Source organism: Chenopodium quinoa, unplaced genomic scaffold (assembly GCF_001683475.1).
Source record: "Chenopodium quinoa cultivar QQ74 unplaced genomic scaffold, ASM168347v1, whole genome shotgun sequence".
In the NCBI taxonomy this organism is placed as follows: domain Eukaryota; kingdom Viridiplantae; phylum Streptophyta; class Magnoliopsida; order Caryophyllales; family Amaranthaceae; genus Chenopodium; species Chenopodium quinoa.
In genome coordinates, this window is record NW_018743691.1 from 647,086 (window position 1) to 660,000 (window position 12,915).

Sequence of the window (12,915 nt, forward strand, 5' to 3'; positions counted from 1 at the left end):
CAAATCTGACCCCTATTTACGATGGTTTTTTCAAAAGTGAAGACGACCACGAAAACAAGGTCCTGGGTAAACTCTTGCGGTCTGTTGAAGCATAATGGTTTTGATGATGAGGAACTTGAACTAAAAGCAAACTCAACTAATAAAGATTCTCTAGTGTGTGATTAGTCTAGGTGAAGATTGATCTTGGTGATTGAAGAACCATCTGAAACTAAGAAGACATGAAGAAGATCTTTATTGAAGAAGTTAAACAAATCAGAGGAAGAGTTCTCTAACAAGAACTAAGTTCCCTAATAGGAACGTTCCCTAACAGGAACTTGAAGACAAGCAGTTTAAGTTCTTTGGTGGAACTTAATATGCTTGGAGCCCAAGTAATCCACCTGATCAAAGTGCGGCGCAGCAATAATATTTAGTTAAGGTTTTTATCTTATAAATTATTGTTAATATGTTAAGTAGGTTAGTGCACGAAAATTTATTAGAAACGTGATAAGTTTGCTTGGTAAATAAAATAAATATGGAAAATAATAAAAGATAGATTTTAGGAAAATATTTTCTAAAAAAAGATTATTTTCTTTAAAATTAGTTTGTTAAAAAGATAAGTCTTCTTAATAAATATCTTTTTAAACTTATTTTTCGGAAAAGATTTTATTCCACTTGATTTACATAAAACCGTGATTAAAGATAAGTTAAGTTAACTTATTTATCTTTTAGAAAACCTACTTTCTATACGAGTATTACTTGTATAAATAGTAGAGAGCAAAATGGTTTTAGGTTTTTGTGAGTTTATGCGTGGAGAAATCACAGTGCTGTAAACACCCATTTGTGTCTCCCCAAAACCAAACTCAATGATGAGTACCTTTCACGTCGAATCATAATCGAATGAAGTGAAAGTGTGGAAAGTTTAGTGCTGCGAATAGTTTTAATTTCTTTTCTCTTCTCTCTGTTTTTGAAAACTTATTTTAAGAAAACAGCCAATCCAGTTTGGTTGGTCTATGATATGGGTCCAATAATAGTGTAGTTGGATTGGGCTTGACAAGAGATTTCCAACGATATATTATAAGCCCAATTTCGATGAATATTGAGGAAGTTATGGCCAAATTACTGAACTGGGCCCGGTTTGAGCCTTATATGCGGCCCAATGATCTAGAGGAGGGCCTAATATAGATTTATCATTCCTAATGCAATTAGGAATGGTTTTAGTCTTCTAGATTCTTCTAGAAGGTTCTTTTTGGCTGATTTTCTCTATAAACAACGTGTTAAAAACTCCGTTTTCATTCACCAACACTCATCAAGTTTTCTTGATTCCTCTCCCTCTCTTTTCTAAACTAGCCTTCTCTCAAATATAAAAATTCCGCATTCATTAGATTTAGAAACATCTAGCCATATTCGAAGTTTCCTTCGCCCTAGACGTGAAAGGTTTAATTTCTGAGGGTTTGGTCCCAAATCTCTCTTTCAATTATTTAATTAATTATTATGATTTTACATTTTCCTTGAAGTTACTAACGTGTGTATTTTGTTATTAGAAAGAGGTACGAGGCATCAAAGTAAGTATTTTAATGGTTTTAATTGATGTTATGATATAGAGTTCATGCTTAGGTTGTTATTATGATATTCCTAGTATCATGTCTAGGGTAAATTTAATACTAAGTATGATTGTTTTGATGCCTTTTATGTTCTTCCTAATATTTATGATTGTTAGTATCATGTTAGGGCTAAAGCTTTGATTTTTATTATTTAGTGACATGCTAGGGTTTGTTATTAATCTTGTTAGTATCATGCCTAGGATCTTGCTATTATTATGCTTTAACATGATTATTATTATTATTAATATTATTATTATTATGATCATGATTATGATTAATTATTATTGATTATTATTATGTTGCTTGATTATATATTTATTTTTATTGCTTGATCACACCTTTTATGCATGTTTAAAGGAAATTTATACTTGTAATCACGCTTAATAAGATAATTAATAATCTTGTTTAGGCTTAATTTGATTATAATTCAAGTGATCGCCAATAATAGTTTTATTTGTGCATTAATATTCAACCAATATAGATAAACAGGTTTAGGGTAATCCTATTGATTGTATGTTAGTCAAAAAGCGCACATGAATACGATTAGAATAAAGTAGAGGCCTATTATTAGGGCAGGTTCAATCTCTTTTAGGTTGGATTTGTACCTTCATCCCCGAACCCTATTTGGTTCAAGACCTTATGGAGTTGACGATCTCTTGGATCGTTAAGGGGTGTAACCTTCACCTCGTGAACAGTTTACAAGTTCCTAAAAAACTTGTTGGTGACTCTTTTAATCTATCTTCTTTCCCTTTGGACGCCACCGTACTTTAGTGTATGATCACAATGGGGTTCAATATAGGGGTTAATGCTTGAAATATTCCCTACAGTTTTTGGCGACTCCACTTAGGAAAGTTTTCTATTTTAATTCCTGAAATTTATTTCGGCAATGGTTTAGAATGAGTGGATGAGACTCGAAACGTTCTAAGTATTTCATGTGCGTAATTTTGATTAACATTATTGTCATATGCATAAAAAAGATCTCATTGGAAAGACCATCCGTAATGAGTTAAAACATAGGATTTTACATGTAGGAAATTTGAAGAATATCTTTCATAACTTGGACCGAAATAACACTGCGCTAAACTGGAAAATTTTATCGAGCACAGAAAGCTACTGAGGCATGTAGGAATTAGCGTCAGCGAACAGAATATTAGCGCAAGACATTTAACTGTAGCGCCAGACGACAGTCCTGTCGCCAGGCGCTATAGCTAAAACCTGGCGCCAATCCCTGTTTGCTAGCGCCAAATTCTTCCAATACCGTGCCAGAAATATGCGTTCTAATTTCGACCAGTTTTTAGCATTGTTCGCTCGATCCTACTTCCTGATTGAGTTTTTCTCACTTTTCAGAAACCCATATGTGTTCTACATATGGACATAACCCTCTGGGAATTCATGCTCCATCTACCTGATTGAACGCTCTGAGCAACAAAGGGTACATCCGAGAATGTTGAATTCACCAAACCATGGAAGCGAATTTTTTCAAAATTCGCGGTGTCCCATCCACTCGAGCCAACCCTTCACGGTTAGGCTTCCGCGCGGTGCATCCGGACAATTAACCATGGACCCTCTATTGACTAACCCATATCCCGAACTTTAGAGAACTAGAGCCAGGGTTAGGTTGCAAACTCATTGCATCATATCATGCCTACTTGACTAATTGTGCATTATTTGTTGTGCATATATTATGTTTTCTTAACCGTTTGTTTGACTTGTGTTGAGATTAAATAAATTAATGACTTAAAGAACTTTCCCTAATTAATTAATTAATTAATTTGAGTAAATAAAGTGTAATATTTTAATCAGAATTGACCTAGTACGACTTTGGCATACCCTGTGTTGATTAATAACACCGAAAACAGTCTCAAATTGAAGCTCCAGTGATGGCGCAAAAAACTGAACTGTAGCGCCACTCTGTGGAGTGTGGCGTCTAGCGACAGCTCTGTCGTCTGGCGCTACACTGCAAAGAGAGGCGCCAGTCCTGTCGCTTTGACGATAGTTCTGATTATTGATCGAGTCATCACCTAGTGTCTAATTAACAAGTTTGCTAATTAATTCAGTTAAATTTTGCTGTCAATAACACCTTGTCAAGTCATTAATTGAGTCTAGTCACATAGTCTAGCCACATGGTCATAACACGAGTCTTTACATGTCACCTACACTCACTAGTCTTAGCACACACTTCGAGTATATGTCACCATGACCATGTCTTAGGTTCATGCATGAGTCGGTCTTTTCCGTCATTTGAGTTGGGGGTACATTATATTCCTAATTCTTCATATCCATCCATCTACATTATTTTTCTTCACATTCTATTCCAACCTTCTTCACTTCCTCCATCCATTGCATGTTGAATAAAGTTTGAGTCAAATAATTAACAATGAATATCCCCAAATTCCTTTTCCACAGTACTTGGTCGAGGAGAGAAGGGCAATGAATCAAGGATAGCCTCTTTATTCAAGTCTCACTTTTTGATAAACCAATTCGTCAAAAGAGGAAGGCTAAAAAGATAATGGCAAGTCAAGAAGAGGTCAATGAACTTAGGAATCAATTGAATGACGTGACTGAGGTGTTAAAGGCTTTAACCCTTAAAATCGATGACCCTTTGAAGCAACAACAAATGAACCTTATTCAAGAAAGTTTGAGCAAGCTATCTAGTGACTATAAATTTCAGGGCATTAGTTCACAAGGGGTCTCGCTGGACAAGGAACTTCTTCTACATAAGTTCAACGCCACTGACATCCCTAAATTCAAGGCAACAGATAACCCTTACTTTCATCTAAGAGATTTTGAAACTATAATGAGCATTAAGGGTATCGATAAGAAGATTTTCCCCTCTGTGTTCTCACTATCTCTCGAGACCGTTTGCCAGCAATGGTTATTTTCTCTCGAGAAAGAAAAAACCTCCACTTGAGATTCCATAACAAATGCTTTCATAGATAGATATAAGTGCAACATCCAAGACGAAGCAAACCATAGACAACTCGAGATGTTAAAATAAAAAGAAAACGAAGGGTTCACTTCTTTCTTCAACAAATGGAAGGAAACTTCCGCTAATATGGTCAAGGCTCCCATCGAAAAAGAATCCGTGAGGATGTTTATCAAGAATCTCCAAGGGAAGTATTCAAAGCACTTAAAATACCAACACAACTTGGATACTTTCAAGGCTGTGTATAATATAGGCATCGACATTGAAGATGACCTTCTGAAAGATAATAGTGCGAGAGCAAAGAAGAACGACCATCCTTCTTCTTCCTCTCCCATTAATGAGGTACATGCTACGAACGCCTCTAAATCGCGAATCCAAAGGTCAAAAAGAGAGTTCACTCCACTCAGTATGAGTTATGAAACAACTTTCGAGAAGCTACACCACAATGTCAGTCATGCCCATAGGGCCCATCAAAGATCCAAATCCAGAGGCCAGGCCACCCAAGTGGGACCCTAATAAGCACTGCAAATACCACCAAGGAAAGGGTCACGACACTGAGGAGTGTTGGAAACTCAATGAAGCTATTCAAGATCTGATCGATAACAATGAAACTTCCGAAATTCTAGCCATCGAAGGAGATCAAACACCCTTCGATCCATCACTTCTTATCACACCTGTAGGTGAGCCCATGATCGAGATAGCTTATATAACCTCCTCGATGAAGTGGCCATAATTGAGGAGGATGAAAGTCTTTTCTTAGATAATACCAAGGAAGACTCGTCAAGTCTAAAAGAGTATGTTCGAAAACTGCAAGATGTCGTTGCCATGCTCTTAAATGTGGTATAAGGACTAGCAAATCGAGTGATGGCCATCGAACAAAATCCTTGCTAAGGGTTTAATGAAGAACTGAATGCTCCTAAGCCACGGGCAAAATGGACCATTGAAAAATACACACCAATAGGAATGACTTACAATGAAGCTTTTGACTGTCTTCACGATCAAGGTCATATCCACTCCGTTGGTCCCAGTGAAGACCCTCCACATGAAAAACGTTTTCCCAATTGGGATCCAAATTCCTATTGTCGATACCATAGAGGTCGCGGTCACACTACCGAAAAGTGTCTCGCCCTCAAGGATCGTGTTCAAGACTTCATTGATTCAAATCTCCTTCATGTTCCTCCGCGCGACAAGAAGGCCAAGATTAGTAACGATAGTAACAGTGGCTGTAAAGGGAAGAAGAACGACTATCCTTCTTCTTCCGAAAACACCTACGATAGTAACAGTGTTGGTACTTTCGACCTTAATGAGATCTTAGCCATGGATAATCGAGGATTTAGAAAGCAACAAAAAAAGGATTTTACCCCTATTGGAATTAGCTACTATGATGCTTTCGATCGACTCCATGCCAAGGGACTCATCACTCCTATTGGACCTCTTCAAGATCCCCCGCTCGAGAGGAGATTGCCTAGTTGGAATCCAAATGTGCGCTGCAAGTACCATCAAGGTAGGGGGTCATACTACCGAGAGCTGTTGGAAGCTAAAGGAGGCAATCCAATATTTGATCGACAATAACAGGCTTCCAATACCTCCAGTCGGCAAGAACACCAAGTGATGATGAACACAAGGCAAGAGGCGAGCTGCAACGACAAGATTTCATGACCTCTTTTTTCTGTTTCTTTTCATTTTTTCCTCTCCCCAATAAGTCTAGCATAGGTACCTTTCTTTTCCCTTAGATTAATTTTGTAGATTAATTCTTTTTCCTTTTTAATAAAATGAGCATTTATTTCCTTGCATATGATCATTGCATTGCATAAAAAAAAATCATTGTCAAACTAAGCACAAGTTATACCGATGATTTGAGGCACCCTTTGTAGCCACATCATACCATCTTTCACCCTTCACATATACAATCCTTTCTTCATAAACCCCTTTGAGCCTCGTCTAACGATAGACCTTTCATTTTTCAACCCATATCTACCTAACCTCGGGATGGGATGGTGTGCAAATTATGCAATTTTCAATTTCATCAAAAGATTGAGTGATTTCAAAAGATCAAAATGAAATAGAGTAGAAACTCAAGCATAAAAAAAATATAAAGATGAAATAAATGCTAAAGCAAAAAAGAGCTAAAATAGAGTAGAAACTCAAGCATAAAAAAAATATAAAGATTCAAAAGCAAGGTTGCACACCTTGGGGGCTTATCTAGGGTCTTGAGCCTTTTATCCCCTTCTTCTTCAACCTTTAGCCTAACCACGTTACAACCCTTAAAAAGCCCTTTTTGAGGTATACACACACTTGTGCGAGGTTCAGCTAGAGCTACGTTCGGCCTGATTCCTAATGGATACGTAGGCAACCTCACATCGAGGTGCGGCCGTAATAAACATGCATTCATATTTACATTCACACACCATGATCATATCAAGGGATCTCCTATGCTCATCTCTATCTACTTAGAGCTAGACTTGGGGGCTTGACCCCTACATCATTAGCTTACCTAGCCTAAGAGTCACCACCATTTGACTCTTTTCAATATATTTTCCCACACACTTAGCCCTTGCGGCCTAACTTTAGTGTCACTATCACACACATCACAGATACATGACCAAATATACCTTCCCTTAGGAACCCTTTGTCATGAAATCTTAACAAAACGTTGAAGCATGCCTTGTCATATCAACATCACTCATCAATCATAATTGTCATTGCATCACGAAGTATGAAGTGCTTAGCCTCCGTGCCTAAGTTATCGAAATAATTTCATCATTGAGTCAACCATTGAGATAGCCTAGGATGGATTAATCCTTGCACCTTGAGAGATAGTATCAAACAACATTTGACTAAGCTCATTCAACATGCATTCGAACACTTCGATTCTTTTTTGCGTCTTTCCTTTTCGGGAGAAAGTTGGTACCCTCCACAAAAAATGACGGAAAATTTTTGCTTTTTTGCATTTTCGAGTCTCACAATCATAATACAATGCACACACGGGTCATGAGTCACACGTTTCATTTCACTTCGAATCGAGTCAACTTCGAGTCAATCACAGTGAGTCAAGTTTATACCTTGAGTCGTGTCAAGTCAATGAGTTGAGTCAACGTTAAGCCTTAGGTCAACACTAAGGTGATTAAACAAAGATTAGCAAAGTCCTATAGTAAAAAATAAATACAGGTGCAGCAGAATAGGGAAGACCCTACTCTAGCGCCAAACGATAACATCTAGCGTCTGGAAAAAGATTTCAGCGCCTGACGCTAGATCTCAGCGTCTGGCGACAGAGCCAATTCTTGGCGCCAGGGATATTTCAGTAGCGACAGAGCTCGAAACCTCTCAGAAAGGTGATTTCGACCTCATACAACAATTTCGGGTTCCTTAGTACGCCAGTTAGCCCCTATAAGCAATTTGACATGATTAAGTAGTCGGTTTGATTACAATCGCAATAAGTGATTGACCTGACGAAAGATCGTCTCACTTAGCTTAAAGCGCCTAAGCATTGGCTCATCACGGAGACATCGACATAATGGTTCACAAGCAGCAAACCGCCGACGTACTAGCATAGCGGAAGCAAAGTTCAAGCGAGCTTTAGAGATCGACAAGCGTTGGTCTTTGGAAATTTTTCTTCGGAATATTACCGCAATAATCATCAAAAAGCTCTTTTGTTCAGAGACGTGTGGACAATCCTTTCAAGCTCTTTTTTTCAGAGACGCGTGGACAATCCTTTCATGCTCTTTTGTTCAGAGACGCGTGGACAATCCTTTCAAGCTCTTTTGTTCAGAGACGCGTGGACAATCCTTTCAAGCTCTTTTGTTCAGAGACGCGTGTACAATCCTTTCAAGCTCTTTTGTTCAGAGACGCGTGGACAATCCTTTCAAGCTCTTTTGTTCAGAGACGCGTGGACATTTCTTTCAAGCTCTTTTTTCTTAGAGACGCGTGGGCATCCTATTATAAAGCTCTTTTGTTCAGAGACGCGTGGACATTTTTTTAAGCTCTTTTGCTCAGAGACGCGTGGGCATATTTTTCAAAAGCTCTATTGTTCAAAGACGCGTGGACACATCATTTAGAAGCTCATATTTAAAATAAGCTCTTTGTTCAGAGGCGCGTTAACATATCCAAAAAAAAAGAAGCTCTTTGTTCAGAGACGAGTGAACATTAAAACAGCAAGATGACGTTCCCTAGATTGTGGAGAGTTTTCACAAACAACTGAAGGTTATTTCAAGCGAAGTTGTCTTCGATCATGTTCCCTTAGACGTGGAGGATGGTCACAAAACGGAAGAGGATAGCTTCAAGCGAAGCAATCTTCGATGGTGTTCCCTTAGACGTGGAATATTATCATAACGCAAGAGGATCGTTTCAAGCGAAGCAATCTTCAATATTGGAAGCAGTTACAAGCGTAGCGGTTTTCAAGCGGGATGGCATTCTCTTGGAAGGAGGTCATCAAAACAGTAATACAGCAGCAAATCGGTTACTTCCAGAGACGTGTGCTCGACGGTGCAAGATACGCGTTTTTTTTAACTCTCTTATATGTTTTAACTAACGCTAGTTTACTCAGTCAATGTGGGGGCTTCTGTAGACACCCATTTGTGTCTCCCCAAAACCAAACCCGGTGATGAGTACCTTTCACGTCGAATCATAATCGAATGAAGTGAAAGTGTGGAAAGTTTAGTGTTGCGGATAGTTTTAGTCTCTTTTCTCTTCTCTCTGTTTTTTAAAACCTATTTTAAGAAAACAACCAATCCGGTTTGGTTGGTACATGATATGGGTCCAATAGTAGTGTAGTTGGACGGGACTTAAAAAGAGCTTTCCAACGATATATTATAAGCCCAATTCCGATGAATATTGAGGAAGTTATGGCCAAATTACTAAACTGGGCCTGGTTTGAGCCTTATATGCGGCCCAATGATCTAGAGGAGGGCCTAATATGGATTTATCATTCCTAATGCAATTAGGAATGGTTTTAGTCTTCTAGATTCTTATAGAAGGTTCTTTTCATTCCTAATTCAATTAGCATTGATAAATTGACCTTTGTTGTCTTTTTAGAGTTTTAATTAGAATCAAAGAACGTTTTGAGGAAAATACGATTTTATCCTCCTGTATGGCAATTTTTATCTGATTTTAAGAAAACGCGTGAATTTCTGAGTCAGCGCCAAATGCCAGCTGTAGCGCCTGACGCTACGCTTGGCGCCTGGCGCTAGCGTTAGCGCCTGGCGCTAATGTTAGCGTCTGGCGCCAATGGACGGCGTCGGTGCTAATCAAATTTTATCTGCGCCAAAACTCTGTTTTTGATATTTTATCTTTTTGGCTGATTTTCCCTATAAATAATGTGCTAAAAACTTCGTTTTGATGGACCAATTCTCATCAACTCTCATCAAGAAATTCTTGATTCTTTCTCTCTTTCTAGCCTGGATTTTTACAATCACAATTCCTCATACATTAGCACTAGACACACCTAGCCAAGTTCGAAGTTGCCTTCGCCCTAGACGTGAAAGGTTTTAATTTCTGAGGGTTTGGTCCCAAATCTCTATTTCCATTATTTAATTTAATTATTTTAATTATTATTTTCCTTGAAGTTACTAACGTGTGTATTTTGTTATTAGAAAGAGGTACGAGGCATCCAAGTAAATACTTTAATGGTTTAATTGATATTATGATATCGAAATCATGCTTAGATTGTTATTTTGATTCTTAGTATCATGTTAGGATGTTTTCCTTAATTTAATGTTTAGGGTGACAACAATAAATTCCTAGTATCATGTCTAGGGTAACTTTAACACCAAGTATGATTAAAAGTATGATGCCTTTTATGTTCTTCCTAATATTTATGATTGTTAGTATCATGTTAGGGTTAAAGCTTTGACCTTTGATGTTTAGTGACATGCTAGGGTTTGTTATTAATCTTGTTAGTCATGCCTAGGGTCTTGATATTCTTATGCTTTAACATGATTATTTTAATTTATGATTATAATTTTATATTGATTATTATTATTATTTTTATTATTATTATTATGTTGCTTGATATTTATTGTTATTGCTTGATCACACCTTTTATGCATGTTTAAAGGGAATTTGGTACTTGTAATCACGCTTAATAAGATATTAATAATCTTATTAGGGTTAATTTGATTATAATTCGAGTGATCGCCAATAATAGTTTTGTTTGTGCATTAATATTCAACCAACATAGATAAACAGATTTAGGGTAATCCTATTGATTGTATGTTAGTCAGAAAACGCACATGAATACGATTAGAATAAAGTAGAGGCCTATTATTAGGGCAGGTTCAATCTCTTTTAGGTTGGATTTGTCCTTCATCCCCGAACTATCAGTCATGGTTCCAGACCTATTGGAGTTGACGATCTCCTGGATCGTTAAGGGGTGTAACTTTCACCTCGTGAACGGTTTACAAGTTCCTAAAACTTGTTGGAGACTCTTTTTCTCTATCTTCTTTCTCTTTGGACGCCACCGTACTTTAGTGTATGATCACAGTGGGGTTCAAGCTAGGGGTAATGCTTGAAATATTCCCTACACTTACCTTGAATTTTTAAAGGATCTTGACCGCAAATTTCATCCTTCCAACTGATTGTGCAGCGTAACGGTTTCTAAATTGTAATCTTTCCTTTAATTTATTGTGCAGTTGGTAACTTAGTCTTTGTTGGAGTGATTTGGTAATTAGGTGCTACTTGATTAATCGTCTACTTTGATCTGTTGGAGTTATTTGATAATTAGGTGCTAGTTGATCTTATTTGATTGCATATTTGTGATTGTCTCATGCGATTGTTTGTATCATACAATTAGACTCATGTGTAGTCTCATATCAATCTGTTTGATAGTGTGATCGCATCTCTTTGGTTGCGCTTGTACCAAATTTTATAGGCAGTAAGTTTGATGTTCACAATCCTAGTGCTACTTTCTAATAAACTTATAAAGTGATGGTTGATATGAGGATAAATTAAAAATTGATCTTATGTTATCCAAGTTGTCCATTGTTGATTCTATTTCTGATCTCTTTACTGGTCATTGTAACAATTGAATTTAGAAGGCATGTCTATTTCCAAGATAAGTTGTCTATTCCACAAGTTCAATCTTGATTATGCTTTAGTGAACTTGCATTATGATATGGAAGGTCCTTCACCCCTCCAATACTTAAATGACAAAACGAATTAGTGAAGTATCGGTAAGATTTTTGGCTGCCTAAGCTTTTACATGAGATAATGGAATTTCTACAAAGTTCTTGTTTTTTGCCAATTTGATATGTCTCTGTTGGAGTTATTTGGTGACTGATTGTAGTTTAGTATGTGATCTTTTGTTTGAAGTTTATTCTAATTAAGACTAAGCATCACATATTTAGTATTGCTTCTGTTTACATCTGTTGCAGATCTCGGATGCTATTGTTTAGGTTGGTTGGATGTTATGTAGGTTTCCTGATGTTGTTGGTTGCCTCTTGTCGTCGGTTGGATGTTGTTGGTTGCTTTACTTGTTGTTGGTTTCCTCTTGTTGTTGGTTGACTCTTGTTGTTGATTGCCTAACCTCTACCTTGCTGTTAACCTGTTGCTGATGTTGTTGGTACCCTGTTGTTGTTGGGTAGTTGTTGGTTGCCTTACCTGTTGTTGGTTGCCTCTTGTTATTGATTGCGTAAAACATTAAGATTAGGGGATTTAGGGGGTTGGTATACCATTGTGATGTTGAACCCTTGCTGTGTTGTTGCTGCCAGAAACTCCTCATCTTAAAGGATTTTGTGTGGCCTTGCATTGTCCCATTGTACGCAAATATTTTTGTCCATGAATGAGAGTCACTTTGCAATGATGGCTGGCATGACTTTGTTGAGGAGCATTTCTCTTATTGCATCCTTGTTGAAATTTTGAATTGCTTTTGTGACAAGAGTCCCTGCTTTCCTATTCTTGATTGATTTCTTGGTTGATTCCTTGATCACAAATGGAAAAATCCCATACTTTCCACCATGAATGACAACACCATTTCTTTCACGAATTGGGTGTCCAATGACTGCCATAAACATGACCTTATTAATCCTAAACCTTTTGAATTGTTAAAATATGTATGGATCTTCTTCTTTAGGTAACAAGTAGAACTTTGTTTTTTTCTTGGCTAAAATAGAACCACATTTCATCAATGTGGATGACATAATGCATGTCCACAAATGTTGCATCTTCAGTAGGTGTAGTAGGGATAAGATAACTTAATACCCATTGTAGCCTTGCCACCTTGTGGTTATCACTAAAAGTTGGATGGTTGGTGCTAATGTGCACTCTGAGTTTCCCTCTTTTTTTCAGTTTGTGAATTGTGACATGGGATACCGTCAAGGTTGTTGCATATTTTCTTTCGGTAATAGCCTCCGTGGAACCGAGTGCAGCCATTCATTAGAGTACTCGCTTGGTTTAGGACCAGTTTTGCCCAATTTT